Source organism: Pituophis catenifer, unplaced genomic scaffold (genome assembly GCF_029215685.1).
Source record: "Pituophis catenifer annectens isolate HBS135680 unplaced genomic scaffold, rPitCat1.0.hap2 SCAF_1, whole genome shotgun sequence".
Classification (NCBI taxonomy): Eukaryota; Metazoa; Chordata; class Lepidosauria; order Squamata; family Colubridae; genus Pituophis; species Pituophis catenifer.
Genome location: NW_027256881.1, coordinates 20,213,499 through 20,234,709, shown reverse-complemented (window position 1 = coordinate 20,234,709; position 21,211 = coordinate 20,213,499). Strand labels below are relative to the sequence as shown.

The 21,211-nt window shown below is 42.0% G+C and overlaps 1 protein-coding gene across 1 annotated transcript in view; it reads left to right on the top strand.

The window, feature by feature from the left end:
- Positions 1 to 4,799: 4,799 nt before the first annotated feature.
- The window catches only part of SEPTIN4 (septin 4), a 55,807-nt gene continuing 39,395 nt past the window's right edge, over positions 4,800 to 21,211 (top strand). The window contains exon 1 of the mRNA XM_070932124.1: positions 4,800 to 4,882. The gene's annotated coding sequence lies outside the window, so the exon portion shown is untranslated. The remainder of the gene's footprint in view (positions 4,883 to 21,211) is intronic.

Below are 21,211 nucleotides of genomic sequence, written 5' to 3'. Positions count from 1 at the left end.
CATACAGTAGTATATGAACCAGATAATTGATTACACTTCCAACATTTAGCAGATCTGTCTTTATACATTTTTGTCAATCTTGCCGGTGCAAAATGCCATCTATAAAACATTTTATACAAATGTTCTTTATATGCAGTCGACATCGTCAGTTTAATATTTCTATCCCATAATTTCTGCCATTTGTCTAATTCTATTGCATATCCAACATTTTTAGCCCAGGCAATCATTGTCTCCTTTACCTGCTTGGCAACTGGCATGTATTTATGACAGTTGCGGGGTCCCAGAATCACAAGTTCCTCTGCAACTTTCCTAGCTGGCTTCTGGCCAGCAAAGTCAATGGAGGAGGCCAGTTTTGATTAATGACCAAATGATTCACTTAAAGACACAGGGATTTGCTTAACGACAGCAGCATTAACAGGTTGCACTTAAAAAACCATTTCGCTTAATGACAGAAGTTCTGCCCCCCATTTATTAATTAAACAAATTTGTATGGCTGCTCCATTTACACACAGGTAACCCTGGAGGACCTACAACATTAAAACTGTGATCATACGTCAAGGGCCACCTGTACTCTTGCATCATTCTGAATTATAACAAGGTGTTCTACAGTGTCAAAATGCAGCCTGCACAACAGCTTCATAAATAATTTCTCAATGTTGTCCATAGATTTTCAGTTCAAATCTTTGTTGTCAGTGCACAACGTATGTACAATGAGATTGGTTGAACTCCCTCAGTGCACCTCCCCCAACAAAATATAACTCACAGTGAAGACAGAAAATCCCTAACCCAATAAATCGTATCAACAAAACACCCAGTCTTATTGCACCAGTGTGAACATGTTACACATTGCGCCGGCCCTGCAGTCCATCATACTACGTAGTTATGATGTTAGTTCTCATTCAGGAGAAACCCAGTTTCAGTAAAATGTTTTTACTGAAACTACCAGTGAGAACGTGGAATTAATGTTAAATCTTTGCTGAACAGAATGATCCTGTATGTAAACACCATAGGGCTGGAATAACAAGAAGGGCATTAGTAATGCCATGCTAGGATAAGGGCTGGTGTGGAATTTCAATCTTTAATTTATCTTCATCAGTCTGTAATTCACCTAATTGCAGCACAGATTAGGCTAGGCTGGATTAAAAAAAAACTCAGCATGGAAACAACAATTACAGAGTCATTTTCTCTGCATGCCGGGAGAAGCTTCACCTACCCAAATGGTAGTCACATCATGTAACTACTTACAGGCCCAAGAACAAGAGTAGAGGAAAAAAAGAGAAGCTGAGATGGGAGAGGAGAGGGAAGAGCCATCTGGCTGGGCATCCCACTCTCCAAGAGCTCTCTGGCCCCTTCGGATTGAAAGAAATGCCTGGGCAGCCAGCCAGAGGTTTCCCAAAATAATTATATTTTGGATAATTATAGCTGTCCCATGCCACTCGGAGGCTGCAGACTCCACATCTGTACCCTGCGGCTTGAGAGTGGTCTGCCCCCCTCCAATCCTATCCCAGCTGAGGAGTTAACTTTCCTGTTCTGACATTAGAGTCAAGGAGCCCAGCTGGAAACTGAGGCCTAAAGAAACACTGGAAAGGAAGGATGCTAGAAGGAACGGTGGCAACGGAGTTACTGAGCAAACTTTGGTCAGGCCAGCATCACAGGATAATTGGCAGACAGTGATGTACATGCTTGTCTAAATGCATCTAGGTCAGCTTTGTTTTTATAAAAGACCCAAATGTAAAGATTTGGGGAAAAGGAGCAGCATCGATTGCTCTCCCCACAGCATCTCCCAAGCTGTCCCCACTCCAAACTGGGATTATTTCCAATATCGGGTCTAGCTGGGGAAAACGATAAAGCAACTACAGGTACTTCTTGACTTACAAGAGTTTGTTTAGTGACTGTTCAAAGTTATAACAGCACCGGAAAAAGTGACTTATGACCCCTTTTTCACAGTTACGTTTCCAGCATCCCTGTGATCACAAGATCAAAATTCAGATGCTTGACAATTGATTCATAGTTATGTCCGTTGCTGTGTCCCGAGATCATGTGATCCCTTTTTGAGACCACCTGACAAGCAAAGTCAATGGGGAAACCAGATTCACTTAACAACCGGGTTTCTAACTTATCTACTGATGCGATTCACTTAACAATGGTGGCAAGAAAGGTTGTAACATGGGACAAAACTCACTTAACAAACATCTCACTTAGCAATGAGTGTTAAATGTTGGGCTCAATTGTGGTCATAAGTCAAGAGCTACCTGTAGTGGTAAACAAGACTGGCCAAACTCTTGTCAAAATCTTTGCTGGTTTAAGCCTCTTACACCTGCAGTTGGGGATGTACACCTTTGCGATGGAGGGGTTGGGCATGCTTTAAAAAAAACACTTGTGTGGGCCAAGATTCCTGTAAGTTGCAATCAAAGAATCCGTAGCTTGCCATGATGTGCGAATCCTGCCTATGTGTCTCAATCTGCTCCAGGAGAGCTGTTCACATGGTAGTGGAGCTGAAGGTCTTTGGCCAGGTTCAACATCAAGCACACAACTTCCCTTTTACTCTTCAACATTGATTTCCTTGGTGGTGGAGGCTGCCCTCGTAGACTATATACTGTCTTCCCCGTTCCAAGCACTTGTAAGTGGAGGCATTTCTTGCGAACAATCTGCATCAGAGCTTGCTCTGATATTTACAGTGTGTTATCCCCATCACTACTTTCATCATGTTGAGATTATTCTTGGGACACCATGTTCATCCGATGCAGAATATTTTAGGCTTCTCCTCTTTTATCCCAAAGGTGCCTTTTTTCAAGAGGTAACTTGACTTTCTGGTTTTTCTTTGAAGAGGTTTCGCTTCTCATCTAAGAGCTTCTTCAGCTCTGAGAAGCAGAACATCTTCAAAGAAAAAAAACAGAGTCCAATTGCCTCTTGAAAAAGCACCTTTGGGACAACCATGATCTGGATGACTGAGAATCTCCTTAGACAGACTCCTCTTTTCTTCACCATAAGCCCCCTTTTGTGGCCATGGACCCTGAAGATTTAACTTAAGATTTAAATTATAACATTTCTTCAAACCTTCGCTGACCCCCTGTGATGACATCACCCCCCCCCCCGGGGTCATATATTGTGCAGGATTGAAATTAATCTTAGAATTCTGAACATGATCGAAGATACTTTCTTTCAAGCCTTTGAAACATGGGGTGGATTAAAGGAAGCTTCTCCCCTCCCCGTTTTATTTTTTTATTTTTATTTTCCACCTCCTGATTCTAGGTTGCAGGACACATGGATTGCTTGTTGTTTACATGCTCAGAAGTTTTTTCTGTCTTTTCTGTCCACTTGGTTATACAAATAGTCCTTGATTTAGGACCATAATTGAACCCAGAATTAAAGTTGTAAGTCGTTGTGGTTGTTAAGTGGGTCACAATGTGAACAGAACCAATTTTACAACATTTTTTTGTGGCAATCATTAAGCAAATACCATGGTTAGTGAACACCACAGTCAATAAGCAAATAAATTGGCACTTTTATGTACACAATGGGCACTTTTTTTTGCAGGAAATCAGAAGTAAATGCTGGAAGCTGTAAAAAAAAAACAACCAGTCACATGACTGCAGATTTAAGGTGAGCCAGATGTCATGCACCCAAAATACAATCATGTAGAGGGGATGGGAGAGGAGAATTGCAGCCATTATAACTTCAACATCAGTATAAGTAGCTGGTTCTATCATAATTTTGAACAATTGCTAAATTGAGGACTATCTGTATTGAGAATTTGGGTATGCCCTGGATTCCGAGTTCTGCATCTAAAATGTGTCCAATGACTGAAGCAGTATATTTTTTTTTCCTTTCCTGATAGTGAAACCCAATTCACATGAAATAGCACAGGTTGTTCTTCTAAATGAGGGCATTTCTACATTTGGGGATTGTTTCTCTTTAAAAACTTTTCCTGGCTGAATGATGGCTGTAAGATTCCTGCACTTCTGAAGGTGACATTCAGAGCCAGAGATTCAGTTCCCAGAACAAGTCCTGAGAATCAGAAAGTTCTGCATTCCTCACACGTCCAGAGAAGCCCTCATTATTCAACCATCAAGACGTACGAGATGAATGCTGGCACAGAAAGCAGATCTACTGCTGGAACTCGGTCCATAGTCTGCCCATGTTCAGCGCCACAATCTTCCGCATTTTTTTTTTTTAGCCTCTTGAGGTTTTTGACAGTTTTTAAAACAGAACCTTCCAGTTTTAGATACTTTTTGCTTACGCTCAAGGAAACACCGGGTAAACAAAACCAACTTATTTTTTTTTTTAAAGTTTGCATTCTCGCATCTTCATTTTGATTAGGCAAAACTGTCCCTTTAAGTGGCTTTAAAACGTTAAAAACCTATTGTGAGAACACAGCACCTTTCACAGTGCAGTTTTCCAAAGATGCGGGGGGGGGGGGACTCCCAAGCTTTAAATAAAATTAAATAAAATGATAAAATAAGCTTGCACAACGGAGACACCTTGCACAATTCCGGAATCACAACTCCTGCTTTTAACAGGCTTCTGGCTCAGAGGATGCCATAGGCATGGCATGCTGCACATGCTCAGAGGCACTGCCCTTTTCAAGTTCTCCGAGGCCGGAAGTTGGGGGGGGTGGAGGAGAAAGAAAGGCTCAGAAGTTTATCAGCAGGAGCCTGCTGGTGTTTCTCCTTGCAGCTCAGGGAGAGCTGCGGCTCTTTTCCCCTCCAGGCTGCTGCGGTGCTGAGCTTCGCGGCTCCCCCTCCCGTCCGGTCCCAGTCACATGCCTGCCTGCAACCTCCGTTAATCCTGCGCCCGGCCTGAGAGGGACGGAGCGAGCCGAACAGCTTCACCTGGCGGCGCGGCGGAGACTGGAGCCGCCGATTTGCTGCCCCTGCAGTGGGTAAGCCGGAGGGACGGAGGGACGGAGGGGCGGCTGGGCAGGGAAGTCGGGAAGCGGAGCGGCTGCCGTTGCGGTGGCAGCGAAACACGCCGCCGTCCTTTTCCCCGGAGATCCAAAGGCGGATCGCGCGAGTGGTTTTGCGCGGCGTCGTTGGCGCCCGTCGGGGGTGGCTGCTTCGTGTTTCCCCTCCACCCGGGGAAAGGGATGCTTTTTGGGTCTAAGGCCGGGAGGCCCCGCACTACTTCACCCCCCCTCCCCGGTCTCCGGGTGTCACCGGCGGTTGGAGACTCGGCGATGCAGGAGAAAGTCGGCGCTGCTGCTGCTGCTGCTGCTTTTCAGCCCAGAAGTTTCTCCTGGGATTCGTGTGGAAGCGATGATCGTCGTTCTTTTTGGAAGAGGTGGAAGTTTTGATACCGCAGGAGGCTAGCGGGCATCTGAGCGTGTACCGAGTTTTTTTTTTAAATAAATAAATTCAGGCCATTACGTAAGCGAGGAGGCAGGGGCGCATAGGTTACAACAAGTCGCGTTTCATCGTTCCTACTTTAAGCCTGGACTGCACGCTTAGGAGGTTTGGGAGAAAGGGAGGGTGGGGGGCGCTTTACTTTTTTCTGCGCCGGCATCCAAGCCGAACCTTATTGGAATGCCATGAAATTTGGGAGTCTAGAGACCGTGGCAGGAAAATCTGATTTCATCCCACCCTCTCTTGGCCCGGCTTTATGGCTTGCAGAAATGGCTTGAGAATACCAGCCTATCTCCATAGGCCTTTGACCGCTGAGCTAAGGTGTGATACATGCAAAGCATTTGATGATACTCACAGTAGCTGTTTCACCCAATTCCCTTAATTGGATCAGTGGATCAGGGAAGGACTAGCAGATGCATTACACCCCAACATGTGGTTAATGCTAGCCTTAATAATTTTTTTTTTTTGGCAGCTTGTGGGCTGTGCAACCCAGATTGCTTAGTTAAATGATGATTCCATGTGAATTCAGATCCTGGATTAATTTAGAAATAGATGGGTTACGTTAGTACAGACAGAGTGAAGCACAGCATGATGATCTCTTTATAGGCCCAGGTCTTGCTCTTTTTTTGGTGGGGGGGGGTGTCCCCTACCACAGGATGTCTCTTCTCTCCCAATAAAAAGGATCCCCCCCTCCGAATAATCTGCATTTAGCCCTTCCTCCATGTAGCAGATAGATATTTGAGATATATTTACAGTCCAAGCATTACCTATGGGGAAAAATTTATTTACTTATTTATTTATTGGTTCAATTTATATGCCGCCCTTCTCCGGAGACTCAGGGCGGCTTACAGTGCATTAAGCAATAGCCTTCATACTTTTTTGTATATACCTACTTATTAGGGCTTTCGCCCCCCCCCCCCAAGCGGTGTTCTTTTTTTATACAAAGTCAGTTTATTGCCCTCACAATCCGGGTCCTCATTTTACCTACCTTGGAAGGCTGAGTCAACCTTGAACCTGGTAAGATTTGAACTCCCAGTAATTGCAGGCAGCTGGCAGCTAAGTGCTACTTAACAGCACTTTAGTCTGTTGCGCCACCAAGGGTGCCTCCGATGCAGAATATTGTAGCGTAGGGATTCCCAACTGGGGGTGCTTGCACCCCTTGGAGGTGTGAGATGATATTCCAGGGGGTGCAAAAACTTGGGTTTAGAAATTTCAAAATTATAGTGTATATGCATAATTCAAACCAGGTATTTACTTTTCTAAGGGGTGCGAGAATATATCAGAAGCGTTCTAGGGGTGCGGGGTATAGAAAAGTTTGGGAACCCCTGTGCTAGAATCTAGTGGGATATTGTTCCTGATCAGATATTCCTGATGGTTTTTCCAACCTGCTGCCATTGGGCCAGCTGAGTAAAACCACCACCATTAATTCCAACCAAGAGTTCACCCATCCTCTGCCATTTAAAATTTGACTTTGATAGGTGCAAATAGGATGATTTTTTTTTTTTGTTACAGCATAAGATATAGTCTGGAATTTGAGGTAATGACGGATACTGAAACTCTCCAGATTACATTGTTTTGGGAAAGAATTAGACATATATGGAAAATATTGTCTGGGAGGGGAGGACTAGGAGCTATTACTGTTCATAACAATAGGTTGAACTTCAAAGTTTTCAAGATTGTCTACATTAGCATTTCTCAACCTCAGCCACTTTAAGATGCATGGACTTCAACTCCCAGAATTCCTCAGCCAGCATCAAGTCCATATACCTTAATGTGGTTAAAAGTTGAGAAATACTGGTCTGGACGAACAGAGACTGGGGAGGGAAGGAACAGAAGAGAAGGTCTGTTGTCTTGTTTATGAATTTAGTAGTGTGGTTTTCTTTGTAGTAGTCCTGCCTTTCTTTTAGGAGTTCAAGGCAACATACATACCGCTAGTATTGCAATAGTGGTGAGTATCTGTAGTTCGGGCATAAGATTAGGGTGAAGGTTGGTTCTCCGAGCTTGTGGGTTGGTTTCTGAACATTTCGTTACCAGGCTAGGTAATCTCTTCAGTGGAGTTTAGGAACCCTAAATTTCGCTGAAGATGTTACCTAGCCTGGTAACGAAATGTTCGGAAACTAACATATAAGCTAGGACCATGATGGCGAACCTATGGCATACGTGCCAGAGATGGCACACAGAGCCCTCTCTGTGGGCTCAGTCAGCTGGTTGTTATGCTTCTGAGGTGCGCATGCGTGCTGGCCAGCTGGTTGTCGGATTTCCGAGGTGCGCATGCACGTCGGCCAGCTGGTCGTTGGGTTTCTGGCACATGCGCACACCTTCCGGTTTGGGCACTCTGCCTAAAAGGTTCACCGTCACTGAGCTAGGAGAGGCCATCACTCTCATGCATAGTATTCCCTCTACCAATTTATCCCCATAATAACAGCAATCCGGACAGTAGGAGGGGCTGAGAAATAAGCAACTGGAAGTTAACCAGTCAGCTTTTTTGGCTGAGGATGGACTGGAATGTGGCTTCACCATGTTCCCTCTCCTGTCTTGGGATGCTATGTGGTTGATCTGTCCTCAAAATGAGATCTTTGAGTAAATGGAACTTCCTTCTTCCAAAGCTATTTTCCAGCAGTGTGAGCTAATAATCCTGGTCCTGAGAACCAGAACATATTTTTCCTTCTTTCTAACTTGGTTTAGTTTTTTTTTGCCAGTAAATTCTTATTCTCTCACCCTGTTCTGGATTAGCCAACTCTCTCCCTTATAGCTTTTATGGCAACTTTTTACGTCAGGCAGGAGAGCATGCCAGTGAGTATGCCAAATCCCTGCATATTTTCAATTCTCCTCCTAGAAGCCAGCCGGCAGTTCTGTGGGAACAGGAAACAGCTTCTCAGGGTTTTCTATCCCTTTTTTTTCATGTGCCTCAGCTTTACTAGCAAAAATAACACAGATGCATAGTTGTAATCAGTGAAGGGTTTTCCACAATCATTTTGACATGCTGTCCCGTTTTAGAGAAAATGGCCCACAGCCTACCCACCCATTATTATCTTCTAACATTACTACTTTCAAACTTTATCCCACAATTAAGGTGTGGGATGTGATTCAAAATTAGTTTCAAAGCAGACTTTTTCAAAAATGATCTTTAACAATTTTAGATTAAAGAGACACAAGTATCACCTGCAGCAATATGGTGGAGTATATTGAAATGCACCTGTCCAGGATTCCAGCCAACTAGAAAAGCCAAGCCCTTTCTCTAGGAATTTTTATTATACTTCCCCATTTTTTATTTCCTTTTCTTTTATTTTTCAGCAACAGCCAGTTTGCTAAACATATCCAATCCTTGTTGTATTTTCTTTTGTTTGTTTGGCTGCCTTTTATTTGTAAAAAGAAAAAAATGTTAAGAATTTTTTCTGTTTGCTCCATGGTCCTGTTTTGGCTATTTATAGTCCCCGCTTAGTGTCTTTGTTGTTCAAAGGAATGATGATGTTAGAAACGATGACGTTAGAAATCTGTGAGAGCGTTTATTGTGTGCATATGAAATTGCAAGCAATCAAAGTGCCATTCGGCCTGTTCCATGACTGGTTTAGTGGGTTCACATTTTGGAAATGTGCTTAAGGCAAAAAGATTATATAATCCCGTTCCATTTTTGGGGGCATATGCGAGCAAGTATTGAAATATTTAGATTGGTCCAATATTTGTCAAATGTCCTGATTCTTAGGAAAGTGGAGGGAGGCTTTATTCAAAACTGGTCAAGGAAGGAAAATATATCAGAGGAATCTGCCTGTTGTTTTGTTGTCCTCTTCCAAACAGAACATCTATGATAGCAGGTAAAAAAAAATCTAGTTATAACTAGAAAAGATGCTGGTCAGAGAACAGACAAGCACATCATGTAGAAATCCAGGCAGTATTTTCTTCTGAAGTGGCATGACGTTTCTATCTCTATGAACTAAGAATTATTGAGTAATGTGATTGGACTTCTTACAGAAAATGAAATACATTTAATACTCAGAGAAAAAAAAAATAGAGACTAGCACAGTAGACTCATATGGAAGCATGAGAGGCAGTCTCTTGGGCTTTTGTGACTCTATTTTTAACACAGGAAGTCCTTGCTTAACGATGGTAATGGGGGCCAGAATTTCCATTGCTAAATGATAGTGGTTACAAAACGTTGTGACTGCCTCATTTAGCGATGGCAATCCTGTCAGCCTCGGTTGCTGTTGTTAAGGGAGGATCGCAGGTTATTGAGAAGGACCTCAATCACAACTTGCAATTTCCTGCTGGCCTCCAAGAAACAAAGTCAGTGGGAAAACTGGCAAGAAGTAATAAGTTCCAATCCGCTGTCTGCAAGGCATATAAATTCTTCCACTCCCCACTATCCTGTCAGAGCTGAAGAAGCTTCTTGGATGAGAAGCGAAACATCTTCAAAAGAAAAAAAAAGGGGGGGGGAAAGTCCAGTTGCCTCCTGAAAAAACACCTTTGGGACAACCATAACCTGGATGACTGACAATCTCTACAGACTTCCAATCAGAACAAGACTTTCTTTAGACTAGGGGTCTCCAACCTTGGTCACTTTAAGACTTGTGGACTTCAACTCCCATGCTGGCTGGAGAATTCTGAGAGTTGAAGTCCACAAGTCTTAAAGTGACCAAGGTTGGAGAGACCTGCTTTAGACGGCTTGTATGCAAGCCAGTGGACAGGTAAAATGAGTGCAGGTGGATGCCTTGCTCCAGCACAGTGCTTGGGGGTTGCTTCAGTGCGAGTCTGGGTAGGGGTCCTCAGGAGAAAAAGCTCCAGGAATGACTTGCTGGTTTCCACACTGACTTTGCTTGTGGGAAGCTGACAGGGAAGGCCGCAAATGGCAATCACATAATGTGGGATGCTTCAAGTGTCATAACTGTGAGTCAGTTGGCAGCCCCCCCCCTTAATGCAACCACGTGACCATGGAGCTGCTTCAGTAGTTGTAACTTTGAGGATTGATCATAGTACCATGCATTCAGTAGCACTTGTAACTTTGAATGATCACAGAACAAGTGTTGTTAACCAAAGACTTCCTATACGGGTAGACCTCGATTTACGACCACAATTGAGACTAAAATATCAATCAATAAGCAGGACAGTTGTTAAAGGGAGTTTTGCCCCATTTTACAATTTTTCATGCACAGTTATTAGGTGAATCACTGCAGTTGTTACGTTAGTAACACGGTTGTTAAGTGAATCTGGCTTCCCCACTGAGTTTGCTTGGCAGAAGGTTGCAAAAGGGGATCACATCAGTGGTGAAATCTAAAATTTATTACTACCGGTTCTGTGGGCGTGGCTTGGTGGGGGAGATAATGTGACTGGGTCGGCATAGCCAATTTTTTAAAAAAACTTTTAAAACCCTTTTTTCTACAACCTCTTCGGCAAAGAGGTTGCAAAAAAATGCTTTCAAAAGGCTCTGACAATCCCAGCTGAGTTGTCTGATCTGCAGAGGCTTTTGTTTTCCTTTAAATGCCTCTGCCGATCAGGCAACTCAGCTTGGATCATCATAGGCTTTTAAAAGGAAAAAAGCCCCTGACGATCAGGCAACTCAGCTTGGATCATCATAGGCTTTTAAAAGAAAAAAAGGTTTTTTTTCTTATAAATGCCTCTGACGATCAGGCAACTCAGCTTGGATCATCAGAGGCATTTAAAAGAAAAAAAGGTTTTCTTCTTTTAAATGCCTCTGACGATCCAAGCTGAGTTGCCTGATCAGCAAAGGCTTTTTTTTTTAACTTTTAAAAGCATTTTTTCTTCTGAAGAGGTTGTAGAAAAAATGCTTTTAAAAGTTAAAAAAAAAGCCTCTGTGCGGCTCAGCTGGGCATGGGGGGTGGGCAGGGATTTTTGCTACCGGTTCTCCGAACCACCTGCCTCCATCGCTATTGGATCGGGCGATCCAGTCTGAACCGGGAGCATTTCACCCCTGGATCACGTGACTCCGGGACACTGCAAGCATCATAAATACGTGCCAGTTGCCAAATGTCTAAATTTTGATCATGTGACCATAGGGATACTGCAATGGTCGTAAGTGTGAAAAATGGTCATAAGTCACTTTTTTCAGTGCTGTTGTAAGTTCAAATGGTTGCTAAACAAGGGCTACCTAATAATAATTGTCTCAAAAGCTGTTGGTTATTTATATCTTTCTGGCCCAGGAAGACGTGGATTATATTTTGTTCAGTTACGCAGTTTATGCAAGAGTTAAAGTGGTTTCCAAACTATTTGGTTTTGAGGATGGAGTTTAAAATGTGATTTGGCGATGCATTAGTAATTCTTATTTTTCGGATCACAATGCAGGTTAATTGACCCTCATTCAGAGTGGCTCTTACTGTAAGAATGTAGGGCAGAAAGTCAAATGTTTGCAGGCAACCAATCCTTTTGCAATGCCACAGTAAGTTGGAATTAATGATTTTGAAAATTCCCGCAGGAGATGTTTTCTAGCTCTCTGGAGCCATCAGCTAAGAAAGCATTTTTCTAAGGACCCTCGTGGTTCAAATCTGGGTCAGTGTAATGTGCTTAAGAAGTCCTTTTTGAAACTGTAATGGGACAAAGATCATAGGTGTGCAGGGAACAAGATACTTAAAATTTCCCAACAGTCTTCCTGAATTTCATTGGAAATTCTAGGAGTTGCAGTCCCAACACTTAGAGGATGCCAAGTTTAGGAAAATTGTTTTACTTTACTTTTAAAAAGTCAAGATTTTTGGTTTGGGGGAGCACAGAGGCTAGGGTATTATGCTCCGTACAGCTGTAGGAATCATAGCTGAGACTAAATCAGGGGTCTGCAACCTTAAACACTCAAAGAGCCATTTGGACCCGTTTACCACAGAAAAGAAAACACCGGGAGCCACAAAACCTGGGTGGGTGTGGCCAACTCGACATCACTCACTTGACCCTCTAGCCACGCCTACCCAGGCAGTCATTAGGACAGAGAACCGGTTGTTAAAAAACACGGGGAACCACAAAACCCTTTTGATATCTCTCTCACCTACCCTTCCTCCCTCCCTGCCTCCCCCTCTGTATCTCTCTATGTCTCTCTCTCCCCCACCCCCCACTTTCTCTGTATCTCTTGTGTCTCTGCCCCGGCTGCTTCTCCATCCCTCGCTGTTGCCTTTACCTTCTCAAGCCAGGCGAGAAGTGACTGGGAGGGGAGGGTGAGGGGCTGGGCCAGCCAGTGGTGGGATTATCTGACAAGGAGCCACAGCAGAGGGGCCAAAGAGCCACATGCAGCTCTGGAGCCGCAGGTTGCTGACACCTGGACTAAATGATGTATCAGGAATTCGGACTTTCCAAATCCAAGACATAATTCTCTCTTTAATGAGCTTCTGGACAATCCCAGAGAGCACATCCACCAATTCCAAAAATACATGCCCATGAGGTCAGTACACTTGCATTTGGGCTTCTGATCTGGCTTCTTTATTCCCTGAGATTTGTGCAGGACTACAGCTGAGCTTGTCTAGCAATAAGTATTTAGTGTTTAATTGGTATATTAATCAAATAATGCCCTGTTTAATCTATGGCGGCATAACATAATATTATTTAAGATATGTATCTTGGGGGTTGAAAAATTACCTTATTGTTTAAAGAAAGCAAACGTGCATGCAAATATGTACACCCTATGTACAGTATATGTACAGGTAACCCTTGATTTATGATCACAGTTGGGACCAGAATTTTGATTGCTAAGCAATGCAGGCATTAAATGAGTCATATGGCTGGACCTGAGTTTATGACCATTTTTATTTTGGTTGTTAAGTGAATCCGGTTTCCCCAATTGACTTTACCATCTGGGAAGTTTGCAAATTGCAATTACAAAACCACAATACAGTGCAACTGATGTAAATTTGTGCCCCTTGCCAAATGTCCAAATTGCGATCATATTAACTACCAGGGTGGTATGATTGTCATAACTTTGAGGATGGGTTGTATGTCACTTTTTCTGAGGCCATCATAACTTTCAAACTATTATTAAGTGAATGGTTGTAAGTTGAGGACTACATGAATCAGTGGTGGGTTTCTATCGGTTCGGCACGGTTCGGGCAAACTGGTAGTGGCGGCAGTGGGAAGCTCTGCCCACCCGCCCAGACGTCAACATGGATGCTCTGCGCATGCGCATGCTCCTGATTCTGAACCGGTAGCGAAGGTAAGTAGAACCCACTACTGACATGTATGTTATATGTGAATATGTATAAGTATATACCAGAGTTTTCCCAAACTGGGTGGTGTTTCTCCCTTAGGGAATTTCAGACAGAGTGCAGGGGAAGTGCAAAATACCTTTTAGTTACATTGTTACTATAAAGCCAACTTTCCAAAGTTTCATTGTATTGTTTTCATTGTTCATTTGTGTTCATTTTCGTGTTTGGTTTTTATGGCAGTTGTTTACATTAAGAGTACAGAAAAGGTATGATGGCAAAATTTTAGGAATTTCTGGTAAATAAAAAATAAAAAAAAACATACTGGTGATGGGTCATCTATCTGAATGTCAATGTATAAATTTTGTTATTTTTGGTGCCTAAAAAACGTCAATCATCATGTGTTGTTAAAAATACGCCTTTTAACATAGTAGTATTTTGCTGAGTTCATAGAGGACCAGGTCTGACCTCACCTAGTGAGTATGATATACGTTGGCTTGTAAAATGTAAGGATCTTGGAACCTTCTCGTCCAACTCCCTGCCCAAATCCACAACTCTTGATCTTGACATCATATTTTCTTGGATACATCCTTGGATTGCTTTTGCTTTTGCTTTTTTTTTTTTTTTTTTTGCAGTTGCATCACATTGTCAGCTTGTGATCCACCAAGATAGCCAGATCCTTTTCACATGTACTCCTCTCCCTATAGTCCCATCCAGTATAGATATGTTCCTAACCAGATGTAAGATTTTACATCTGGCTGTTGAAGTTCATTGTGTTTCTGCCCATTATTGCAACTTGTCAAGATTCTGAATCTTGATAGTTTCCTGTAAGGCAGGAGTGTCCAACTTTGGCTACTTTAAGACTTGTGGACTTCAACTCCCAGAATTCCGTGGCTGGCTAGGAGTTCTGGGAGTTGAAGTCCACAGGTTTTAAAGCTGCCAAGGTTGGATACCTCTCTCTAAGGTGTTTACTGTATTCTTACCATTGTATCATCTGCAAATTTAAGTATCAACTTTTCAAATGCCTGATTCAGGTCCTTTATATGTTGAACAACAGAAAACCTCAGCAGAACCTGTGGTATGCCACTTACACTTCCCTTCAGCTTGACATGGAACTATTGATGTATACTAGTTGGGTATAATTCGTCAATCAGCTCCATATCGAGCTACTTTTAGCATTAATGCAGCCCATTTTTGGTCATCTTCCCTACTAGAATCTTGTGGGAGATTGTCAAAAGCTTTGCTGAAGTCAAGGTACATTATGTCCACCACATTCCCGTGGTCAAATGAATTGGTCATACTACCAAAAAAGGAGAACATATTGGTTTGGCATGTTTTATTCTTGATAAACCCACATTGGGTCCTGCCAAGCAGCACATTCTTTTTTAAATGCTTACAGGCCGACTGCTCAATAATGTGTTACAGAGTTTTGCCTGGTATCTTCATCAGGCTGGCTAAGTCGGTAATTAGTTGGATCTTTTTTTTACTCCTGTTTGTTTGAGGATAGGAACAAGAGATCCCTTTCTCCAATCCTCTGGCACTACTGTACGTACGTCTTTCACAGAGACTACAGAGGTGGTTTAAAATGTTCACATACCTTTTTTACGGAGGTGAGTTAGCAATGACCAGAAGTGATACTGTATCCAGTTTTGGTCGCCCCGATATAAAAAAGATGTTGGGACTCTAGAAAGAATGCAGAGAAGACCAACAAAGATGAATAGGGGCATTGGAGACTAAATCATATGAAGAACAGTTGCAGGAACTTGGCATGGCTAGTTTAATGAAAAGAAGGACTAGGGGTGACATGATAGCGGTGTTCCAATAGCTAAAAGGCTGCAACAAAGAAGAGGGGGCCAAGCTATTCTACAAAGCACCTGAAGTCGGGACAAGAAGCAATGGGTGGAAACTAATCAAGGAGACAACCAACCTAGAACCAGGGTGGATAAAAATCAATGATTTTTTTTAAAAAATCAAAAAAATCAGATTTTTTTTATTTAAATCGGATTTTTTTGATTTTTATCAATTTATTTTAATAAAAAACTTTTGGGGTAAAAATCTATCGTAAGATAGTTTTCCATTTAGGATACATAAATAATTTAGTTTATTCAGCATGAAATGGAGCTTAGTTATGTAGCATGAGGCTGTATATTCTGCAACACTGGGACTATCGGTGAGTCAACAGCGGGTCAAAGGAGTAGCAGAGATGACAGTTGCTCTTTAAAAATTATGATTTAAATTGAGTTGATTTAAATCAAGCCTTTTTACTAGTGATTTAAATCATGATTTAAATCGTGATTTAAATCAACTCAATTTAAATCAAATCCACCCTGCCTAGAACTAAGGAAAAAATTCCTGGCAGGACAATTAATCAGTGGAATAACTTGCCTTCAGAAGTTGTGGGTGCTCCATTACTGGAGGTTTTAAAGAAGAGATTGGACAACCATTTGTCTGAAATGTTACAGGGTTTCCTGCTTGAGCAGGGGGTTGGACCAGAAGACCTCCAAGGTTCCTTCTGAGTCTGTAATTCTGTTATTCGATGGTGATCAGGAGAATTTATCCAGGTAGTATAGTAAGAGGTAATCCTGACTTGTGTTGCTTCTGAAGGAATGAATATACAGCTTGGTGGTGCTCTTTGTTTCAAGGTAGATCCTTGCTGCAGCACATGCAAAGCATTCTTTAGCTTTAAAGGATATAGCCCTTTTCTGTAGTTTGCTAAACTTTCTTGCCAAATTGACTAAAGCCCTTTCCCCCCTCAGTTAGATTGCTATACAGATAGTCCTCGATTTACGACCAGTCAGATAGTGACCAGTCGAAGTTCCAGTGGACCTACCTGAGGACTCAAAGTTCTGACATGCATGTCCCCCCTCACACGAGTGCATATTGGGCTCTCAGTGATGAAGCCACATTTATGGCTGTTTGCAGCATCCCATGATCACGTGATTGTGGTTGACAGTTTTGCCAAAACTATAGCAAACCATCCGTAGCAAACCATTGATTCTCTTGTCAACTGTTGCAAAAAAGGTTGCAAAATTTTATGACCATCAGGAGTTAACGAGTGTGATGGCAGGCTCCATTGCACTCACAATTTGAAGACTACCTGTAATAATTTGTATGTATCTCTACCCTTAAACCCTTTGGCAGGGGTGAAATGCTACCAGTTAGGACCAATTTGGGCGAACCGGTAGTAATAAAAGCTACCGATTCGGGCGAACCAGTATTTCCGACGATCAGTTGTGCTGTGGAAATCCTGCTTTCTAGTGAATCTAAATCGCGCGGCACAACTGTTCTCCCCCCTCACTGTTCTACTTACCTTAGAAAAGGCTTCTTAATCCTCATTTTTCAGTGCTGCGTGGCAGTGCCTGTGGTGTGCATGCACACGAAGCATGCATTTGGTGCGCACTGCCTATGCTTGCACGCAGTGAACCGGTAGCAAAGCGAATTGGTAGCAGACTTCAGAGCATTTCACCCCTGCCCTTTGGTTCAAAATGTAGCAGCTAAAGGTTTGACTGGCTCAAACATCACTCTTTTTCTGACTGCATTTGTTACCATGTTGCTTTAGGGCACAATTCTCGGTGCCATTTGTGACCTCTAGATCCCTAAGCAATTTAGGAATGAAATATTCAAAAGATGGTCTGTTCCTCTTGCAATTGTTCCCTCTGAGTCTTACTCCCCACCTCAAGAAGTGAGGTTTCATGGAAGCTGTCTTTCCAATTTCTGGAATTCTTTTCCATCTGAGATCCATCTGCCTTGTTTCCCTGGTTGAGTTCAGACACACAATTCCAATTAACAATGGCTAGCACCCAAGAGCATCTTTTTGTTCACTTGCTAAATCATGTCTGACTCTTTGCAATCCCAGGGGCCTCTACTGCCCCCTGGAGTTTGCCCCAACTCATGTTCATTGTGTCAATGACACTATTCTAACCCCTGCTTTTGCCTTCAATCTTTCCCAGCATCACGGTCTTTTCCAATGAGTCCTCTCTTCTCATTAGGTGGCCAGAGTATTTGAACTTCAGTTTTGGTATCTGTCTTTCCAAAGAACAATCAGGGTTGATTTCCTTTAGGAAAGTGCATTGTAACTTAGGCTATCATAACGTGAACTGAGGCTTTTTGGTTTTGGCCACTGGTAGAGTGGGGTTCTATTGGAAGAGACATTGAGATGCAATCATTGGAAAAGCCTGCTCCTATGGTCTCAAACCATAGGACACTTAAAAGGTCTCCAAAGACCTTTTTAGTAAATGGAGAAGAAGTAATCAGATTTTACATTGAATATGCTTGGAAATAGGAAACTCTTTTCAATCATGTTCCTAGGATCTGATCCCTGTTAACAAATTGATTCTTATATTCTAGATCAGTGCTTTTCAATTCAGCAACTTTTAAGATGTGTGGACTTCAACCAGGGGTAGGATTCTACTGGTTCGGACCGGGTCAGGCGAACCGGTAGCTCCAACAATCAGCCGAGAGTGAACCGGTTTGCTCCAATGATTAACTGGGCTTGCCCACCTGCCCCTGCGCTTTTCTTACCTTTATTTCCTTTGTTTGAAGCCCAGCTGATCGGCGCAGCAGAGTGGATTGCTGTGCCTCAGCTGTTTTACTCACTGTGGCTGCAGTAGAAGGTAAGTTTCAGAGTTGAATTCAATCGCACCGCACACTCAGCGAACCGGTTATTAACACCGGTTGAATCCCACCACTGACTTCCAACTCCCAGATTTTTCTAGCCAGCCTGCTGTCTGAGGAATTCTGGAAGTTGAAGTCCACACAACTCAAAGTCTCTGCGATTGAGAAACACTGATCTAGATCAAATGTTATTTCTGAATAAGTGAGTCCTCTGTGGTCGGAGGCAATGTCTGCCTGATACTGTGGCCAACGCTCAAAATAGACCATTATTGGAAATCAGCTGCTGAAATAAATAGGTTTTTCTCCCACATTATCTTTCTTAGATTTACTCATCAAAGCCCTGTAGTTAAAGAGACAGCAAGGAAGATTTAAATTTGTTGACAGTTTATCTGCCAGTTCTGGTTTAACTAGTTACTTAATTTTATTAACTTCTTGAGATGTCCATTTGCTGCATGCTAAACTGAGTAGTTCTGGAATTAAAATTTCCAGATGCGAATAACATTTAAATTGCCTGTTTATCCTCAGCAAGCCTACAATTAACAACTCTGCCTGTGGATGTATGTAATTACTTGATGTTTTATTGAATTTATAACATGGCTTCATATCTCTTAGCTGCTGAGTCAACTTTCCTCTAGTTGTGTTGGACTGTAGCTCTTATTTTTCCTATTCCACCATTTTAGAAACATGTAGGCTCATTTGAATACCTGGAAAGGGTTATCATTGTTATAACGGAGTCCTTTTTGAGGGATTGGGCAATCAGATCATCAGGGAATTGTTCCAGAGTCCTACTTCTTGGATTTGGAAGTGTATTTTTAATATTTAAAATATTCCCTTACTGCATATGATGTCTTGCATTTCCAGGAAAACGTACGTTGAAACACAATTTATATAATTTAAAAGAGCAATAAGACAAATACCGTATTTTTTGGAGTATAAGATGCACCGGAGTATAAGACACACTTTAGTTTTTGGGGAGGAAAATAAGAAAAAAGCTGATTGGCAGGTGGATCGGCCTCCTGGAATACCCCCAATCAGCTGTTCCCAGAGGTGAATTTTAGCAACAGGTTCCTTGGTTGTGAGCTCTGTGCCTTGCTTTTTTTTTTTTTGCTTTTTTTCCTGCCTCTGAAAGCCTCCGAAACAGAGCTTCAGAATAAAAACCTCTGAAGCTCTGTTTGGGGCCTTTTTTCTGAAGCTCTGTTTGGGGGCTTCTTTTCTGAAGCTTTGTTTCTGATGCTTTTTTCAGCCTCTGAAACCTCCATTTGAGAAGCTGGTCAGGGCTACGTTTGCACCCAGATTTTCACCCTCTTTTTGGGGGGGAGGGAAAGGTGCGTCTTATACTAAAATACGGTATATATATTGAAATCCATAAAGGATATATTTATTTATTTTATTTTATTTATTTTATTAAATTTCTATACCGCCCTTCTCCCGAAGGACTCAGGGCGGTGAACAGCCAGAAGATAAAACACAGAAATACAAAAATTTAAAATAGATTAAAAATGAATTAAATAATTTGGCTGAATTTAAAATACCCCATAATTTAAACAGATTAAAATTTGTATTTAAAATTTATATTTAAAAGGGGAGAAGATTTAGGCCAGGCCAGCTTGATGAAATAAAAAAGTTTTAAGCGCGTGACGGAAGGTGCGCAGATCCGAGATCCTCCGTATCTCCGGGGGGAGCTTGTTCCAGATCGTAGGTGCCCCCACAGAGAAGGCTCTCCCCCTAGGGAGAGTGTTAAATCACCAAAAAGCCCTCAAAACTGATACTATAATATATAAAGATAAATGAATGAACGTAAGTAATGGAGCAGACCCATTAGAAGAGGTCAAATGACTCTTTGATTCAGAGGCAAGGGCAGGGAACTCTGCATACACTTTTGAGATATTTCCATTTTGCTGTATCATACATCTGGAGTAAGAGCTGAATGACTGGATTTCTTCCTGGACAAACAGCATGCTCCCTTTCAAAATAGCTGCTTTGATGTAGCTTTTAAGACATGCAGGCATTGCTGGGATGCAGCCATGCAAATAAAAGTATCTCCCCCCCCTCCATTTTTCTCTAATTTATAAGCTGCATTGCAAAACATTCTTTCTTCAATCTAGATCTCACATCAGAATGGAAAATGACTTCATCCATCTTTGAGCCAGGGAACAAGCAAGAAATTGCTTACAAAAACTCATTGGTCAGGGCAGGGGAGATGAAAGATTGAATTCTGGATCTAGATTTGGCACTGTGGAGGATTGCACCTGTTTTCTTAAGGGCTCTGGGTACAAGGGGAAAATTTATTAAGACAAATTAAAGAAAAGCAACCATTTTATACCCTCCCTGAAATACCTTACTATACTCTTATGATATCTTAACTTAAAATACTTATTTTCTTGAGATGGTGTTAGGATATGGTGTAAGTCTAACAAGTTGTCCAGGCAATATATGTGTTCTATCACTTTAAATGTATTCTTTAACTCTAAGATGACTGCTTACTAACTGCTGACTGCAATTATCATAATTGTACTGTTGAGTCATTGCACTTATCTTAAGTGGATAATTACTAGTGTAAACTCTATATAAGGAGGAAGCTGAGCTATAGTCATTGTTGGACCTGCTCTCATCATTGCTTGACTTGCTGCTTGACGTGGATGGATATGCTACCATCATGATTTGTTACCAGCGTGAATTACTGCTGTTTGTCTGGTAAGAAGGTATCTGTAACTTCGGACTGATTTGAATGGCTTGGATTGACTAAAAAGACTATGCAATTGTTTTTCACTACAAAGTAAAAGCTTTGTTAAACCAGTTTGTATGTATTGTATTCATTGCTCTCAGTACTGTTTCTCTGTGCACTTACTCTGCTGGTTGGTAACACAACAATATCCTTAACAGATGGCATGTCTATTGATAAAATATATCAATTTCCTTCATTTCATTTGTTAATTTACTATTTACATGTCATAGTTATCAAAAGGTCGGCTTGCAAATATTGATCTTTGGTGTCTGTCATGGTTTTGGTCAATCAAGCCTTCTATATAACAATAGCACTTAGACTTATATATTGCTTCATAGTGCTTTTACAGCCCTCTCTAAGAGTCAGCCTATTGCCCCCAACAATCTGGGTCTTCCTTTTACCCA